Source organism: Mastigoproctus giganteus, chromosome 6, assembly GCF_048544385.1.
Source record: "Mastigoproctus giganteus isolate SK-2022 chromosome 6, ASM4854438v1, whole genome shotgun sequence".
NCBI lineage: Eukaryota > Metazoa > Arthropoda > Arachnida > Uropygi > Thelyphonidae > Mastigoproctus > Mastigoproctus giganteus.
This window is the reverse complement of record NC_143580.1, coordinates 76310212-76326657: the sequence shown is the minus strand read 5'-3', so window position 1 is coordinate 76326657 and position 16446 is coordinate 76310212. Positions and strand designations below refer to the sequence as shown.

Sequence of the window (16446 nt, the reverse complement as noted above, 5' to 3'; positions counted from 1 at the left end):
CGGTATGGACACAAGCCTCAACCCACCAGCACTGACTCAACCTTTATGCTGACAACCTCCACGGCCATCGCCGGACAAGGACACCATAATCTGATCATTCTTATTACTTAAATCACTTGCAGAACCCAGCGACTCCCTAATCACCATAGTCAGTCCTTCGCCAAAAGATATCTACTACCCTACAGTGATCAGGGCAGATCTTATCCACCGCCGAGTGTGTGGAAGGAGACTTCCTTCTCCAGCAGTTTATGCACTTTGGTGCATCTGCTCTTTTCATACAGTTTTTGTACTTGTGTCCCCGACAAGCACAGTGACTGCAGTACAATATCTAGCAATGTGCCTAAAAGCCATACATCAATAACACTCAGCCGGTGCCAACAGGTCACGCACTCGGTGCAACCAAAATCTATATATGCACATGCTCGAGCTAAGAGGATTCTCCTCACAGCTCCAGAGACTTCTAAAACAAAATTGTAACCAGAAGAACCTGTAGCCTTATGTCTAGTCACAATATTCCTTCTGAAAGAACTTTGTTCTTAGAAGATCCATTATCTGTGAAGTTCCATTGCCAAAGTTCCTCCTTGAAGTGATCCCTTGAGACTTTAGAATCTGTGTTGAACACCACCAATTTTGGATGTTGACGGAGAATCCTCCCCACCTCCAATCCTGACTGCGGGTCCTGGACATTCTCTGATATCTTCAGTATGTCCTTACTGGAGAGGCGCCTCCGTAGCCAGGTGGGCAGGAGCAGCAGTGCATAGCACACGCTTCTTGATTAGACCGGGGCAGGGTTCGAGCCCGTACCCACCAAATACGGAGGATGCGGAAAGGTCAGAGAATGACTGCCGCATATCCCCGGAGCAATATGGCCTTAGTTGCTAATGCTCCTAAAAAACAAATAACTAACAAACAAACCTTACTGGAGGGAGCCTCAATGGCTACCCTCTTATCTCGAATAGGCCTTACTGCCAGTAATTTGACGGGCAATAGAGCCAACTGGTTTTCCCAGAGATGGACAAAAGTTGCAGCCAATAGCATTCGGAAAATGTTCAGAATACTCGACTACAATTTGAACAAGAAGCAAGTTTTCTACTTTTTCCTGTTTCATATCTAGTTTGGGCTCATTAATAACTGCTTTACAATTGTTGCGAGCTTTGGTGTAAGCAGAAAATGAATCTGGAAATTCTTATAATGCCAAACAGCAGAGTTGAGAATGGCCATGAGAGAAGAGACCATCACCAAGTTGTGATCTGAGGTGCCTAGAGGACCACTCACCTTGATCGTGTACTTAAAAGGGTTGTTTGTGAGACAAAGATCAAACATGTTGGCTGTGTGGTTAGGATTGTCTGGTATTCTGGCAGGTAAATGAACAGTCTGTGCGAGGTCATTAGTAATTGCAAACCCCTTGCATCTCGACCAACTGGGTCCGTGTGACTAGAAAATGGAAGCCAGCTGGAGTTGTGAACATTAAAATTACCAAGGATAATTCCCTCACCATTAGCAAAGTTGGACTGGAGAAAGTCAAGTTTCAAAGAGAGGAAGTCAAAGAGTTCAAAGTGATTAGTGGAGTTGGGAGAATTATAGAGGCAGCAGATGAACTTGACAAAATATGGTAGAGGGATTTTAAGCCAGAAAAGATCAAAAAAGATTCCAAATTACTAAGTCTCTGACAGGGAATATCAGAACAGAAATATACACAAGTACCACTTTTGAAGTGAAAGGAATCATACAGCGAATAATTCAGATAACTGAGATGAGCAGTGGTTGAATCAACTGCTAAACAGAATTCTGTCAGAAAAAATTATATATTATTTGGAAATCTAGTAGAAGTAGAAATGAACATCATTGAGATGTCCATTTCCACTACTACAGATGATGCACTACTTTTGTGTCATTAATATAAAGAAATAGATGAAGCAATACATTTTTACAGCATCATTTCTGTAAGTTTCAGGGTGAGAACCTACCAGATACTAATATGAAGGAAGAAAGAAATAATATATAGTGATCCTTGTTTGGGGAACTGAAAAGTGTGTAAGGAAGCCTAAAATACAACATAATATCCCAAGTCATGTTTGGCATTTTAACAATCCCTCATAGTAATGCTGAGTGTGAGAGAATATTCAGCCAGGTGTTAAAAAAAACAAAAACTGAGTTCAGATGTCCTCTTTCTGGTGAAGCTTTGCCCCAGGAGCTCACATCTGGTGAGTATGGGCTTGGCACACCCGGGGTCCTGAGCTGGATATCATCACTCTTCTCTTTCTCGGTGATTTCCTTCTACTTCTCTCTCTCTCTCTCTCTCTCTCTCTCAGGGTAATTCAGAAATTTTTTTTTTTGGCTGGTGCAGCATAAGCCTCAGGCTTCCTTGCACCATATGGCTAATGCTAATAATAATAAATACTCCTGACAGCCAAGTCTAGAAAGCAGAGCTATTGTTATTAACAAAACTTTGTCTCAACATTTAGCAGTGGTTGAATCAACTGCTAAATGGGATTCTGTCAGAAAAAATTATATAGGATTTGGAAATCTAGTAGTAGTGGAAATGGACATCATTCAGATGTTCATTTCCACTACTACAGATGATGCGCTACTTTTGTGTCATTAAAATACAGTACTCAAGGTGTTGTCAGGCCACACCTTGAGTACTGTATACAGATCTGGAGGCCTCATTTTAGGAAGGATGTAGAGTTGATAGAGCAAGTACAGAGAAGGGCAACAAGATTGGTGAAAGGAACAAAGGGGTGCACTTACGAAGAAAGGCTAAAGTTCTGCAAGTTGCAGCATCTGGAGACTAGGCACCTGTGAGGTGATCTGATCAAGGTGTATAAGGCTTTGAATGGTTTGAGCAGGCTCAATGCTGATGGGATACTTCCGCTTGCTCAGATTAAGAACCTGAGGGGGCATAGATTCAAACTGAGGAAAGACAGTTGTAGAATAGATGTGCGGAAGTTTACCTTTAGCCAGCAGGTAGTTGATTGCTGGAACAGACTTCCATCTGTTGTTGTGGAAGTTGATAGCTTAAATAAATTTAAGGCTTAACTAGACAAACATTGGGAGTGACTGGATGGGTGAAATGGGAAGGTTTTTTTTTTTTTTTTTTTTTTGGCTGATGCTGTATAAGCTTGCTTTCTTGCATCATATGCCTCAACTAATGCTAATGCTAATTTCTGAAGAGGACAAGTCTGCAACAGTACCTTTCTTGAAGCAATCAAAATCAATTGATATTTCATAGAATATACGAACAGAAAGCATTAGGTAGGCTAATTTTAAAATCCTGCTACACTGGAAAACAATTCTATGACTGTATTTTTCCAGCAAAATTTAATTTTTAATGCAATGTGAACTTTAAAAAACTTTCTGCTCTGTCCAAAAAATCTCCTGTTTTTTTGGAAACCACTCCTATGTTTTTCTAAAACCTGCCTGATTTCCAGCTTTTGGAAATTAAAAAGTCGGTAGACTTATAAATCCTTTGAATACTTCCCATAATTAACTACCACCAACTTACAGTTATCTCACCGATTTATAGCGATAAAGAAAAACCTTATTCCATTCCATAATGGAGTAAGGTTTTTCTTTATCGCTTTCAAATTTTGGATGCAGTTTGGGTCCTTGTTGAGAACCAAGATGAGGATATTAGAGAAAGCCCCCTTACACTTTCTCTGATATGTTGGAATAAATAACAATCAACCAGTTGCTTAGAAATCTGTTTCTCCATAGTGTATTATGTGTCCATGATTTACAGTCTATAAAAGGTAGTTTTAAGTCATCCAGAGTGAAGCAACCACAATTGGCTGTCAATTATATTGCATATAGAGATTTTTGGACTGTGCATAACCCAACTGAAATAAGAGTGGTGTACAAATTGAAGCAGTGCAGCATTAGCGATAAGTTACTATTATGGATAAAGTGGTGGTTGAATAGCAAGAGACAAGTTGATAATAAATGGGTGCTGCTCTTAATGGACTAATATTATTAGTGAAGTTCCTCATGGTTCAATACTGGGCCCATTGTTATTTTCAATAGTTATTAATGATATTGGTAAGTCATATCCAGCTTAATGATGTCTAAGTTTGTAGGTGATACAGAAGTGAGCAGGGTGGTTAATGGCAGTACTCATGGTATGCTACTGCAAAAAAAAAAAAAAAAAAAAAAAAACTAGAAAAATTAGGCAAGATGGGCTGAGAAATAGTAATTGAAATTTAACATTGACAAATGCAAAATACTGCATATGGGAAGCAGCAATCCTAGAATAACAAACAACTATATGATATCGCACTCAAGGAAATGGAGAACCAAAAGAGAGAGAGAGAGAGAGAGAGAGAGAGAGAGAGTGAGTGTAACTGTGCAGTCAGACATGAAGTTCCTTGAGCAGTGCAGATGGGTGCTAGAACAGCTCATGTGGTTTTGTCAGTTATCACTGAATTATAGGAATTTTGCCAGCAGAGATGGGGGGGGGGAAACCCCTGGTGCTGTAAGACAACTGTATATAAGATCTTGAGTACTGCATTCCAGCCTGTAAACCTCATTTTAAGAAGGCTGTATATATATCTTGTAACAGGCACAGACATGAGCAACCAGATTAGTCAAGAACACAAAGGGATACTATTACCATAAAAGTCTTTGGTTTTGCAAATTGCAGCACTTTGAAACTAGGTCAAATCGATGTTTCTAGGCACTTGCACTAGGCTTTAAATGTATTGAGTAAACTTAATGGTTATGTTATTCATACTCCTTCTCAGGCAATACACAAACTTAAATTGAAAAAGTATGGCTGCAGAATAGATGTTGAAAAAATATACCATCTAGTGTTGTGGAAGTGGATAGTTTGAAAAAATTTAAAGGAGAATTAAGGGAATGAACAGATGAAGTGGGTAGTTTTTTTTTTTTTTTTCTGATGCCGTATAAGCTTGCTTCCTTGCACTGTTACTGTTTTCTCCTGGAATTTAATAATTGAAAGATAACACATTTTCACGTTTCTTCTATTATGCATACATAATAAGCAAACAGTAATAATTTGTGAATTATGTATTTAGTAAACTGACAATAAAATAAACAAGCTCTTCAAAAGGCAATGAATTTCATATATTCACTACTTAAACTAAGAACATTTATTTTCTGCACATCTTCCATATTTTCCATTTATTCCTTTAATCAGCACACAATAAAAAAATAATATACAGTATGTGGATAGCATATATGTAAAAAATGAAATAATAAATGCCCAATTTTAATGAAATTTTGGGTGGCTCAACAGATCTTTCGAATAGAGCCAAATATAAAATTTTACAAAAATCCTTTCACTGGGAGCCAAGTTGTTAGATATGGATGGATGGAAGTGGCAAAGACAGAGTAGATCAGAGGTTCTTAACCTGGTGCTCACGAGCACTGTTGTGCACTTTAAAAAATAAATTTTGTCCACGACCAATCCTAAACTGGGTGCTCGTGAGCACCTTTGTTTAAGTTAAAAATTTATATTTAACTTAAACTGACAATAAAAACTTACAATCTTTGTATTTAAAAAAGATGCTTTCTATTTCTCAACTTTCTGCGATATTCTACAAAAATTCATCCCCATCTTTGCTAGAAAATCCTTTTTTTTTGTTAGTGATTGGAGGAAAATTATATATTTTGCGATGTTTTAATCTCAAAAATGGTCAAAGTTTGACACTTTGATGGTATTCTTAAAATTTTTTCTTATTAATTATTGTTAATTTGGCATTTATTTAATAAGAAAATTTTTTACAAAATACTTTGTTGAGAGTACAATCATTGTTGCTACAGATCAAGGATACGGCCTCATGCGATTCAGTTTCTGGTTTTAACAGGTTAGAACAGGTTTCGCTCAGTTGCGCTGCTGCAATAGGCATCATATATGTATAGTGCTGACTTTAAAGGTGATGAAAGTGTTACAGTAAGAAACTTTTGATTTTGTGTGCAAATGCTTAAATGTATTTTCTTTTAACAGATTTAAGTAAAGTTACTGTGCACCCTTTCAAAATGGATAAGTTTTTGAAACCGAAATGAACATGATGAGGAATGAACATTTCAGTCCTCTTGGGAATATGATTATTTGGTAATAGATAATAGTAGTGGAACTGGTCTAATTTGCTTATTATGTCAGGTGTGTTTGGCTGGCTATCAGAAGTCGAATTGTGAAAGACTTTACCAAACATGCCATAGGAATTTTCATTTAAGTTTTTCCCAAATTTAGTGATACTAGAAAAGCTTGATATTTTCTTCAATAAGAAAAAACCAAACTTGAAAGACATAACAATATTTTAAATTTAGGTCAAGCTAATAGTAGTAAGGTAAAGTGAATGAAGTTTCATTTATTTTATCAAATATAATTGCAAAGAATTCATTGTTTTACACTAGAAGTGAAATAATAAAAAATTGTGTAGTGTCATCATTAGCATTAGCATTAGCAAAGGCATTTGATGCAAGAAAGCAAGCTTATGCAGCATCAGCCAAAAAAAAAAAAAAACCCACTTCCACTTCACCCCTCTGTTCGTTCCAAATACCTGTCCAGCTGAGCCTTAAACTTATTTAGGCTATCAACCTCCACCACAAGGGATGGAAGTCTGTTCCACCAACCAACCACCTGCTGGCTAAAGGCAAATTTCCTCATGTCTATCCTACATCTGTCTTTCCTCAATTTGAATTTATGCCCTCTCAGGTGATTTTTCTGAGCTAGAGGAAGAATCCCATCAGCATTGAGCATGCTTAAACCATTCAAGGCTTTATACACCTCTATCAGATCACCTCACTGGTGCCTAGTCTCCAGACACTGTAATTTGCAAAACTTAAGCCTTTCTTCGTAAGAGCACCCCTTTGTTCCATTCACTAATCTTGTTGCCCTTCTCTGTACTCGTTCCAGCAGCTCTACATCCTTCTTGAAATGAGGCCTCCAGACCTGTATACAGTACTCTAGGTGTGGCCTGACCATTGCCTTATACAATGGAATAATCACCTCCTTATCCCTGCTGGAAAAATTCCTGTATATCATTGACAATACTCCATGAGCTACTCTTGCAGCCCGTCTGCACTGCTCAGAGAACTTCATATCTGCCTGCACAACCACCCCCAAGTCCCTTTCATTCTCTACCACTGTCAGTGTAGTACCACAGAGTTGATACGTTGCTCTGGGGTTGCTGTTTCCCATGTGTAGTACTTTACATTTGTCAATGTTAAACTTCATTTGCCACCTCTCAGCCCATCTGCTCAACCTTTCCAGATCCTGTTGCAGCAGCATAGTGTCAGTAGTGTCCTTGACAACCCTGCCAACCTTTGTATCATCTGCAAACTTGGACATTAAGCTTGATATACCATCATCAATATCATTTATAAATACAGAAAACAATAATGGACCCAACACTGAGCCCTGAGGGACTCCACTAATAACATTAGTCCACGATGAGCAGTGTCCATTGATTACCACTCTCTGTCTTCTCCCCCTCAACCACCCCTTTATCCATAGCAGCAATTTGCCTCCAATGTCACACTGCTCCAATTTGTGTAGCAGTCTTCCATGTGCAACAGTATCAGAAGCCTTTCTAAGATCCAAGTATATAATATCAAAGTTATTCCCTGCATCCAGTTCTTTTGTGACTGCATCATAATATCCAATCAAGTTGGTCAGGCAAGACTTCCCCTTAACAAAACCATGCTGTGTCTGAGCTATAACTGAAGTCTTGTCTAAATGATGCTGCAGTGCTTCTTTAACCAGTGCCTCCATTAATTTTCCTGGAACAGAAGTTAAGCTCACAGGTCTATAATTACTTGTGTCAGCCTTTGATCCTCCTTTGTATATTGGGGTGACATTTGCACATTTCCAGTCTATGGGTACCTCCCCTGAGTCCAAGGAAGCTCTCATAATTATGGCTAAGGGTTTGCTTACTTCCTTTGCTGCCTCCTTTAATATAACTGGATAGATCCCATCCACCTCAGGTGCCTTTCTTGTGTTTATCTTCAACAGTTTCTCCTCCACTTTACTCCCAGTTATTTCAAGATTCTGTAGCTTACTGCTAGAGTTGAATACACCTCTGGCATTCCTCTTGCTGAATAACTCCTCATGTGTGAATGTCAATGCAAAATATTCATTTAGTTTGTTAGCTACCTGAGCAGGATCATCAACAGTTGATCCATCAATATCAAGTGGACCAATCTGATTCATCCCCTTCCTTCTAGAGTTAACATAAGTAAAGAACTCTTTGCTGTTTTTCTTTGCATCCCTTGCCAAGGATTTCTCGTAATCTGCCTTTGCCTGCCTAACCTCCTTTGTAACTTGGTTGCATATCAACTTGTATCTATCATAGGCTTCTGTGTCATGTGTTAATTTGTAAGTATCCCATGCATTTTTCTTCTCTGCCATATGCCTCATTAGTTCATCTGACATCCATTTTGGCCTAAACCTTGAACAATATTTCTTAGTTGGTATGTAAAGCCTAGTAGCTTCCAAGATAAGTTCTTTGAATGCTTCCCATTTTGAATTTGCTGTTGGTAACATCATCAGTTGGTCCCACTGTAAAGAATTTAAATACTGTCTCAGTCCATCGTAGTCGTCTTTACGGAAGCAATAACCCTTCCCTTTACCCCTAATGGTAGTTACCTCTTTGAGTAAATCCCACTTCAGCACACTGTGATCACTGCCACCTAGTGGTTCATTTATCTGCAGATTCTTAATGCATGAAGAATCACTGCTGATAATCAAATCAAGAGTATTACTCCCTCTAGTTGCCTCCCGAACATGCTGATGTAGAAAACAATCATCCAATAAATCCACAAAAGCCCTGCTAGTGTGTGAGTGACCAGCCCCCAAATTCCAGTCAATATCTGGGAAATTAAAATCACCCATTATAAGACTCTCTGATTTACTGGCCCACTATTTCCCTGTACAGTTTCTTATTATACTCATCAGAGTCATTAGGCCTATAGCACACTCCTACTCTCAATTTTGATCTCCCAATGCTTATGTCACACCAAACTGACTCAACACTGCACTGTCCAGCGATGTCGACTGGCTTCACTTCCTTGGTTTTTATGTGTTTCTTAACTAATAGCATAACCCCTCCCCCCTTCCTATCCTGTCTATCCTTTCTGTAGACATTGTACTCCCCAAATTCGAGTTCTGCATCCCTTATATCTGTGTGACACCACGTCTCTGATATCCCAACAATATCTGCCTTTGATGTTTTGAGCAATACCTCAAATTCATCAAATTTATTTACTAAACTCCTAGCATTGGTGTACACGCAAGTATACCTGCACCTGTTTCTATTCTTAGTTACCCTAACACAACCCATGTGTTTACTTGTACCGCAATGGCTCCCAGCAGTCTCTGAAATACCATGCATCTTGTTTTCCAGGCTTCTGCTCATTCTAATAGAAGCAGTGCAAGAATCTCTTTCACCTCTGCCAGTGGCTACTGTCAATCTATTGGTCTTTGTCTCCCCCCAAGCTAGCAGTTTTCCGACCCACCTAACACTGCCTCGATAGCATCAGCAAATATTCTTGCACCCTTTCTATTTAAGTGTATCCCATCCCTGTAGAAGCAATCTCTCCTGTTAACAAGTACAGTCCAGGCTGAAAAAAATTCTACCCCTTGAGCCTTGCACAATCTTTCCAGGGCCGAATTGATCGACAAGGCTCTCATCATATACTCCCTCCTATCGTGTCTGGGCAGAATTGCAGACACTTTCAAATTCAACCCTAATTCTCGGCTTTTGTTCAACAGTGACCTGTACTTGTTAAGTAATTCTGCCGGTCTCCTACTCTTAATATTATTAGTGCCAATGTGTACAACTATATCACCTTTTGTGCCCTTAAAAGATGATATTCGCTCTACAACGTCATCAACCTTTGCCCCTGGCAGACATACCCTGGTCCTGTTCCACCTATCTTTTTTACAAAGCATGTTCCCCGTTTCCCTGACAATAGAGTCACCAACAACTACTAGTTCCTTCGGGACCAGCGCATTCTGCCTTGGGGGTTGCCTCTGTGTCACGCGATGCCCAAGTGCAAGCTCTGGCGTTGATGTGGGCAGCTGAGAGCTTGATGGGCCCCTCAATTTAGTTTCTTCGAGGGCATCCACCCTGTCCCTCAAGCTCTCATATAGGCCCACAAGAACGCCGAGTTGTTGCTTGATATCGATACACTCCTTGCATCGCGCACACACAAAGACATCCCCCTTGGCAGTATCATGTCCCGTACCCGATTGCTCTGCAAACATCAAGCAAACAGTGCATTTTATAAGGCTGTGAGTCAGAGGACAACTGCCCCCCTCAGTTCTGCTCTGAGCCACAGCACTTCCATTAGCTTGAGCCTTTTGCTTTGCCGCTCTGGTCTGAGTCATGATTGTATTAATTTATTAATTAATTATAATTAATTATGTTATGTTATTAATTATGTTAAATATAATTAATTATATTACGTTTGTAATCTAAGTCGTTATATGTATTTATTTAAACGTACAATTTAACTGCTAACGAAGTTCAACTAACGCTATCTAGTACGGTATATAACTAGCGTATCACAAAGGCGGGAAAATTACGAACGGTACCGGAGTTGAAACACGTGGAAACCTTTACCGATACTTTTATGCAATTACAAGGCCGAGTAAAGAATAAATACACCAAATTAATCAGAAAATCACAAAATAACGCTATACTACTAAATTTAAATCAAAAGCTTTAGAAAAACAATAATTTCAAATCAATAAATAAGAAAAATCCACTTAGCGGCTTTGAACACGACCGTCTCTAGTCGCCTCGTCAGCAGACTCCTAGAAGTGCTTGCTGGTGTCTTAACAGAAAAACAGAGAGCTGCCTTGATTACCTCTGACAAAAATATTCCTTTGAGTAATGATACAGTTTCAAATCGAGTTCATAAAATGACAGATGTAATATTCAATGAATTATTAGGTCAAATCGAAAGTTGTGCATTTTTTTCCACTGGCACTTTATGAGTCAACCGATGTTTCGGGCATATCACAACTCGTGTGCTTTGTTCGTTTGATTCAACATGATGGCAGCTGTGAAGAAGATTTTTTGGCTATTTTGCCAGTTACTGGTCATACAAATGGAAAAAATCGTATATGACACATTTATGAAATTCCTCACAGTGCACAAAATTGATCTGAGTAAACTTGTGTCAATTGTTACCAATAGTGCACCTTCCATGATAGGTAAAAACAAAGGCCTTATTGCCAATCTTAATAGAGATGAAAGGATACCTAATTTTGTGCATTATCACTGTTTGATTCATATTGAGGCCTTGTGTTCATGAATGAAAGATGAAAAAATAAATGATAGGGTGTCTTGAAGTCCTTGTTAAAGCCATCAACCATTTTATTGCTAAATCCCTAAATAAGCAACTTCTAAAAATATTTTTGGAAGATCTTCGAGCATGGCATTCTGATCTTATTACCCATACAGAGGTTCGTTGGCTCAGTTGTGGAAAGGCACTCTCCAGAATTTGGGAGGTGTTTGAAGAAGTAAAAGCTTTTCTAATAGAAAGCAATAAAGAAACCTTTTTAATGAAATTTTTACTGAAGGTTTTAAGACTACACTTTCATTCATGGTTGACATCTTCAGCCATTTAAATCAGTTAAATTTGGGGTTGCAGGGAAAAGATAAATTTGTGGTAGTTTTATACGAGTAGATTATTGCAATTGAGAAAAACTTCAAGTGTTTCAGAATCGAGATTTAAAAGGAAATTTTCTTCATTTACCTACTCTTTAAAGAATGTCTAGAGGAAACTGCTGGCGAGTGCTCATCGTTTGTAATGAACGTTATCAAAGTGATCAATGTAATCAAACCTTAGTGACCAATTCCAAGAAAGATTTGAATACTTGAAAGGGCACCTTCCGAAATTTGAATCACCGATAAATTACAGAAAGTTTGAAATCAGTAACTTAGAACAAATTTTCAATCAAAATGAAGTAGCAGCTGCCGAGTTAGAACTTGTTGATATGCAATCGTCTTTAGCACTGAAATGTCTTTTCCAACACAAAACTATTTTAAAATTCTGAGGTTCTTCTGACTGCAAAAAATCTCCTTTATTACAAAGAGAAACATTCAAAGTACTTTCTATTTTTGAATCAACATAACGTGTGAAAGTGCTTTTTCATTAATGAACAATTTAAAAAACAAAAAAAAAGGACAAGATTGTTGACATCACAATTGGAAAAAAATTTGCAATTATCTCTTCATAATGGAGAAATTAATTTCAAAGGTTTGGCATCATCTCTTCAAAGTCAAGGTTCACATTGATAAGTTAATATTAGTGCCCAAAATTATAATTGAGAATCATAATTCCTGTACGTGTAATACGGCTAAAAAATTAATTTACAAAAGGCATTTCTAATCTTTAAGCAAAAAAATTTATATTTCAATACATGGTGCTTGCACATATTGTAAGCTGCAAAATCTTGTTCGCTTAAAGCAATAGGTTAAGAACCCCTACAGTAGATGCTTTAAACATATATGTGAAAGTGCCAAAAAAAGTGTGCATACACTTTGAATACTGGATCCAAAATACAGTGGGGGAGTGCCTTTTAAGGAGATCAATTGCAAGGGACAGAGATTGTGTGAAGATGGTGAGGAATCTTCTGGGTAATCCTTTTCTCTCTGTTGAATACAGAGAGAAGTAAGGATATTTTCGGAAAGCCTATTGCTATTAAATTTGTTTTGCATGTGGTGGAGAGGTATTGCTTTGGGTTAAAACTGAGTAAAAGTCACTGTCAATATACTGTATATGCCATTTTGAAACATAGAGGAATTTTAGTACCTATAGTATTATTCCTTCTTTGAAATAAAACAAATTAATCAATAACAGAGCTGGAAAACTGCCATACACTTATAAAGCAGAAGTATAAATGTCACAATTCTGGCAGTTCTGCTGATCCCAATGAGTCAGAAGGTGAAGTGTCATCAGACATTGAAATATAAAAATACTTCACCGTGCCATTTTATTCTGTGTTTTTTACAAAGTAGGAAATTTTTTCTTTTTAAAATAATAATTTCTCAAGTTTTTCTTCTGCCATTCCCCATTAAAAGGTCTTCCTTCACAAAGTTATTTAATTTGAAAACAAATTGTGATGAGATTGAATTGAGGCATGTCTTTGGAGAGGACTCCAAAAGTAGTAGACTAGTATTATTATTATTATCATCAGTTTATTTCTCTTAGCAGAACACCTGGTTAGAGCCACTGGCCAGGGGATGATGATACAGAAACAACTATGTTACAAAATGCATGTTATCTGATTTATAAGTACATCTTATCTGAAATATAAAAATACTTGAGTTATTAATTACCTGCGAAGGCGTTTACTACTTAACTAGTATAAACTTAATATCGTGACATTTTTTTTTTTTTTTTTTTATGTAAACCCCAAACATGAGAGGTATTAGAATTTATAGTATTTAGTACTGTGCTTGGGTTGAGAAGACGAAAGAAGATATTTGTTCACATTGGACTTGAACTTCTGTAGACTGTAATTTTCAGGAAATATGTACGAAGGAAGGTTGTCCCAGAAAACGGCAGTTGAATGAATAAATGCGGAAGATGAAAAGTTGGTTATGTGAGTTTGAAGTTGGACAGTAAATGGATGTTGGCTAGTGGCAGCACGTGTTCGGGCTGTTTTGAAAGAGAGAGCGGGAATTATAGAAGCCAATTCAGAAGAACAGTGCCCATGGAAATATCTGTAGAAGAGGCATGCAGCAGAAACAGTACGTCTGTGGGACAGCAAGTGGAGAGACTCTGTTAGAGACGAATCATTAATTAACCTAACTGCCCTGTTCTGAATGGAATCAAGAAGCCTGAGAGAGGTTTTGGGGCACCACCCCAGATGTAGGAACAATATTCCATGGCAGGGCGGATTTGCGATTTGTACAGAGTGAACAGCTGTTTGGAAGAAAAGTAACGCCAAGAGCAAAAGAGAAAACCAAGTTTTTTAGATGCAGAGGAAGCAATATTTGTAATGTGCTTGTGCCAAGAGATATTAGAAGTCAGGGTAATTCCCAAAAGAGATATTTCATTTTGCCTAGAAATCGGAGTGTCACCAAAGATAAGCATAGGAGCAGAAGAATCCGTTTTGCGAGATATAAGACAAGACTGAGTTTTAGGGTTTGCCCCACTGGAGAATTACCTGGAGATCGGCATTTAAGGAATTGGTCGCAGATTTTCGGGAAGTTGAAGCTGATTGAGCAGGGCAAGGATTTTCAAATTGGAAAGTGGAATGCAATGTGCTATCATTGGCAAAACTATGGATAGGATTTCCAGTCAATGGAAGAAGGTCATTAATATACAAGAGTTGTTGTTGTTGTTGTTATTTGGTTTTTAGGAGCAATAGCAACTAAGGCCATATTGCTCCAGGATATGCGGTGGTCATTCCCTGACCTTTCCGCATCTTCCGTATTTGGTGGTGACGGGCTCGAACCCCGGCCTAATCAAGAAGCGCGTGCTACACACTGCTGCTCCTTCCCACCTGGCTACGGAGGCACGCAATATACAAGAGGAAAAGAGTGGGGCAAAGAACTGAACCTTGAGGGACACCGGCATTTGTTGGTTGGTTGGGTTTTATTGGTGCATTAGCAACTAAGGCTATAATGATCCAAAACCTTGTCATAAAAAAGTAAAACTTTCAGTGACCTAATGAATTAGGTCACTAAGTCAGGGTATAAAAACAAGTATAAACTGTAAAAGACAAATATCAGTAAACAAGTAACAATAATAAGATAGATTTTTTAAATGTGAGTAAAAATGTTTACTGATTTTAGAAAGCTAAAAATAGCAGACACATGGTCATTGTCGGATAAAATCTGACTGAGTGTATATAGCTCAGTCAGATGGTCACCAGTTAGAAGACAGAGAGCCATCTACCATCACCCTCAGTGAGCGATCAGAGAGAAAAGTGGATAACCAATTACAAAAAACAGTAGGCAAACCTTAAGACGGAAGCTTGTTTAGAAGACCTTTATGCCAAACACAATCCAAAGCCTTTGAGATGTCAAGAGCAACTGGTTGAGTTTCACCGAACCTTTGCATTGAATTAGTCCATAAATGAGTAACATAAGCCAGAATATCACTAGTAGATCAACACTGGCGGAATCCATACAGGCGATCGTAGATCAGACGGAAGGTTTCTAGGTAGTTTAAGAGTTGGCAGGTAATTGATTTCTCCATTACTTTAGAAAGAGTAGAAGTAATTGCAATGGGACGATAATTGAATGGGAGGGATTTGTCACCCTTTTTAGCAACTGGCTGGATATGAGCAAATTTCCAAGCAGAAGGGAAAACACCTTTGGAATAAGAAAGTGAAAAAAGGCGGCAAAGAATAGGAGGACATTCAGGAGCACAGGTTTTGAGAACAAGTGGAGAAATACCATCAGGACATCGAGCTTTCTTAGCATCAAGATTTGTCAAAATCCTTCTGACATCCTTTTGACGGAAGACCACAGGAGGCATTGAATGGAGCATGTTGGAAATGGTGGGAGGTGTTTTTCCAAGATCATTAATACATGAGTTGGAAGAAAAATGGGTTGCTAACAGGTCAGCTTTATCCTTGGCTGAAGTGACAACAGAACCATCTGGTTTTGACAGAGGTGAGAGCAGAGATGGACAAAAGTTGCGGCCAATAGCTTTGGCAAGAGACCAGAATGCTCGGCTACCATTAAGGCAAGAAGCAAGTTTTCTACTCTTAGCCTGTTCAAACTCTAGTTTGGACTGATTAATAACTGTCTTACAATTGTTGCGAGCTTTAGTGTAAGCAGAAAATGAAACTGAAGAATTAGAAACAAGCCAATTACGATATGCAACGTTCTTCTCTTGAACAGCTGAGAGTAAAGTGGAGGAGAAATTGTTGAAGATAAACACAAGAAAGGCACCTGGGGTGGATGGGATCTATCCAGTGATATTAAAGGAGGCAGCAAAGGAAGTAAGCAAACCCTTAGCCATAATTATGAGAGCTTCCTTGGACTCAGGGGAGGTACCCATAGACTGGAGATGTGCAAATGTGACCCCAATTCACAAAGGAGGATCAAAAGCTGACACAAGCAATTATAGACCTGTGAGTTTAACTTCTGTTCCAGGAAAATTAATGGAGGCACTAGTTAAAGAACCACTGCAGGATCATTTAGACAAGACTTCAGTTATAGCTCGGACACAGCATGGTTTTGTTAAGGGGAAGTCTTGCCTGACCAATTTGATTGGATACTATGATGCAGTCACAAAGGAACTGGATGCAGGGAATAACTTTGATATTATATACTTGGATCTTAGAAAGGCTTTTGATACTGTTGCACATGGAAGACTGCTGCACAAATTGGAGCAGTGTAACATTGGAGGCAAATTGCTGCTGTGGGTAAAGGGGTGGCTGAGGGGGAGAAGACAGAGAGTGGTAAGTAACAAAATTTCATTACAGCATATATAATTATATATTATTACAAA

At 38.4% G+C, this 16446-nt stretch overlaps 1 protein-coding gene across 1 annotated transcript in view; it reads left to right on the top strand.

The window, feature by feature from the left end:
* The window catches only part of LOC150084418 (NPC intracellular cholesterol transporter 1-like), a 594638-nt gene that overhangs the window by 537609 nt on the left and 40583 nt on the right, over positions 1-16446 (top strand). The window lies entirely within an intron of this gene.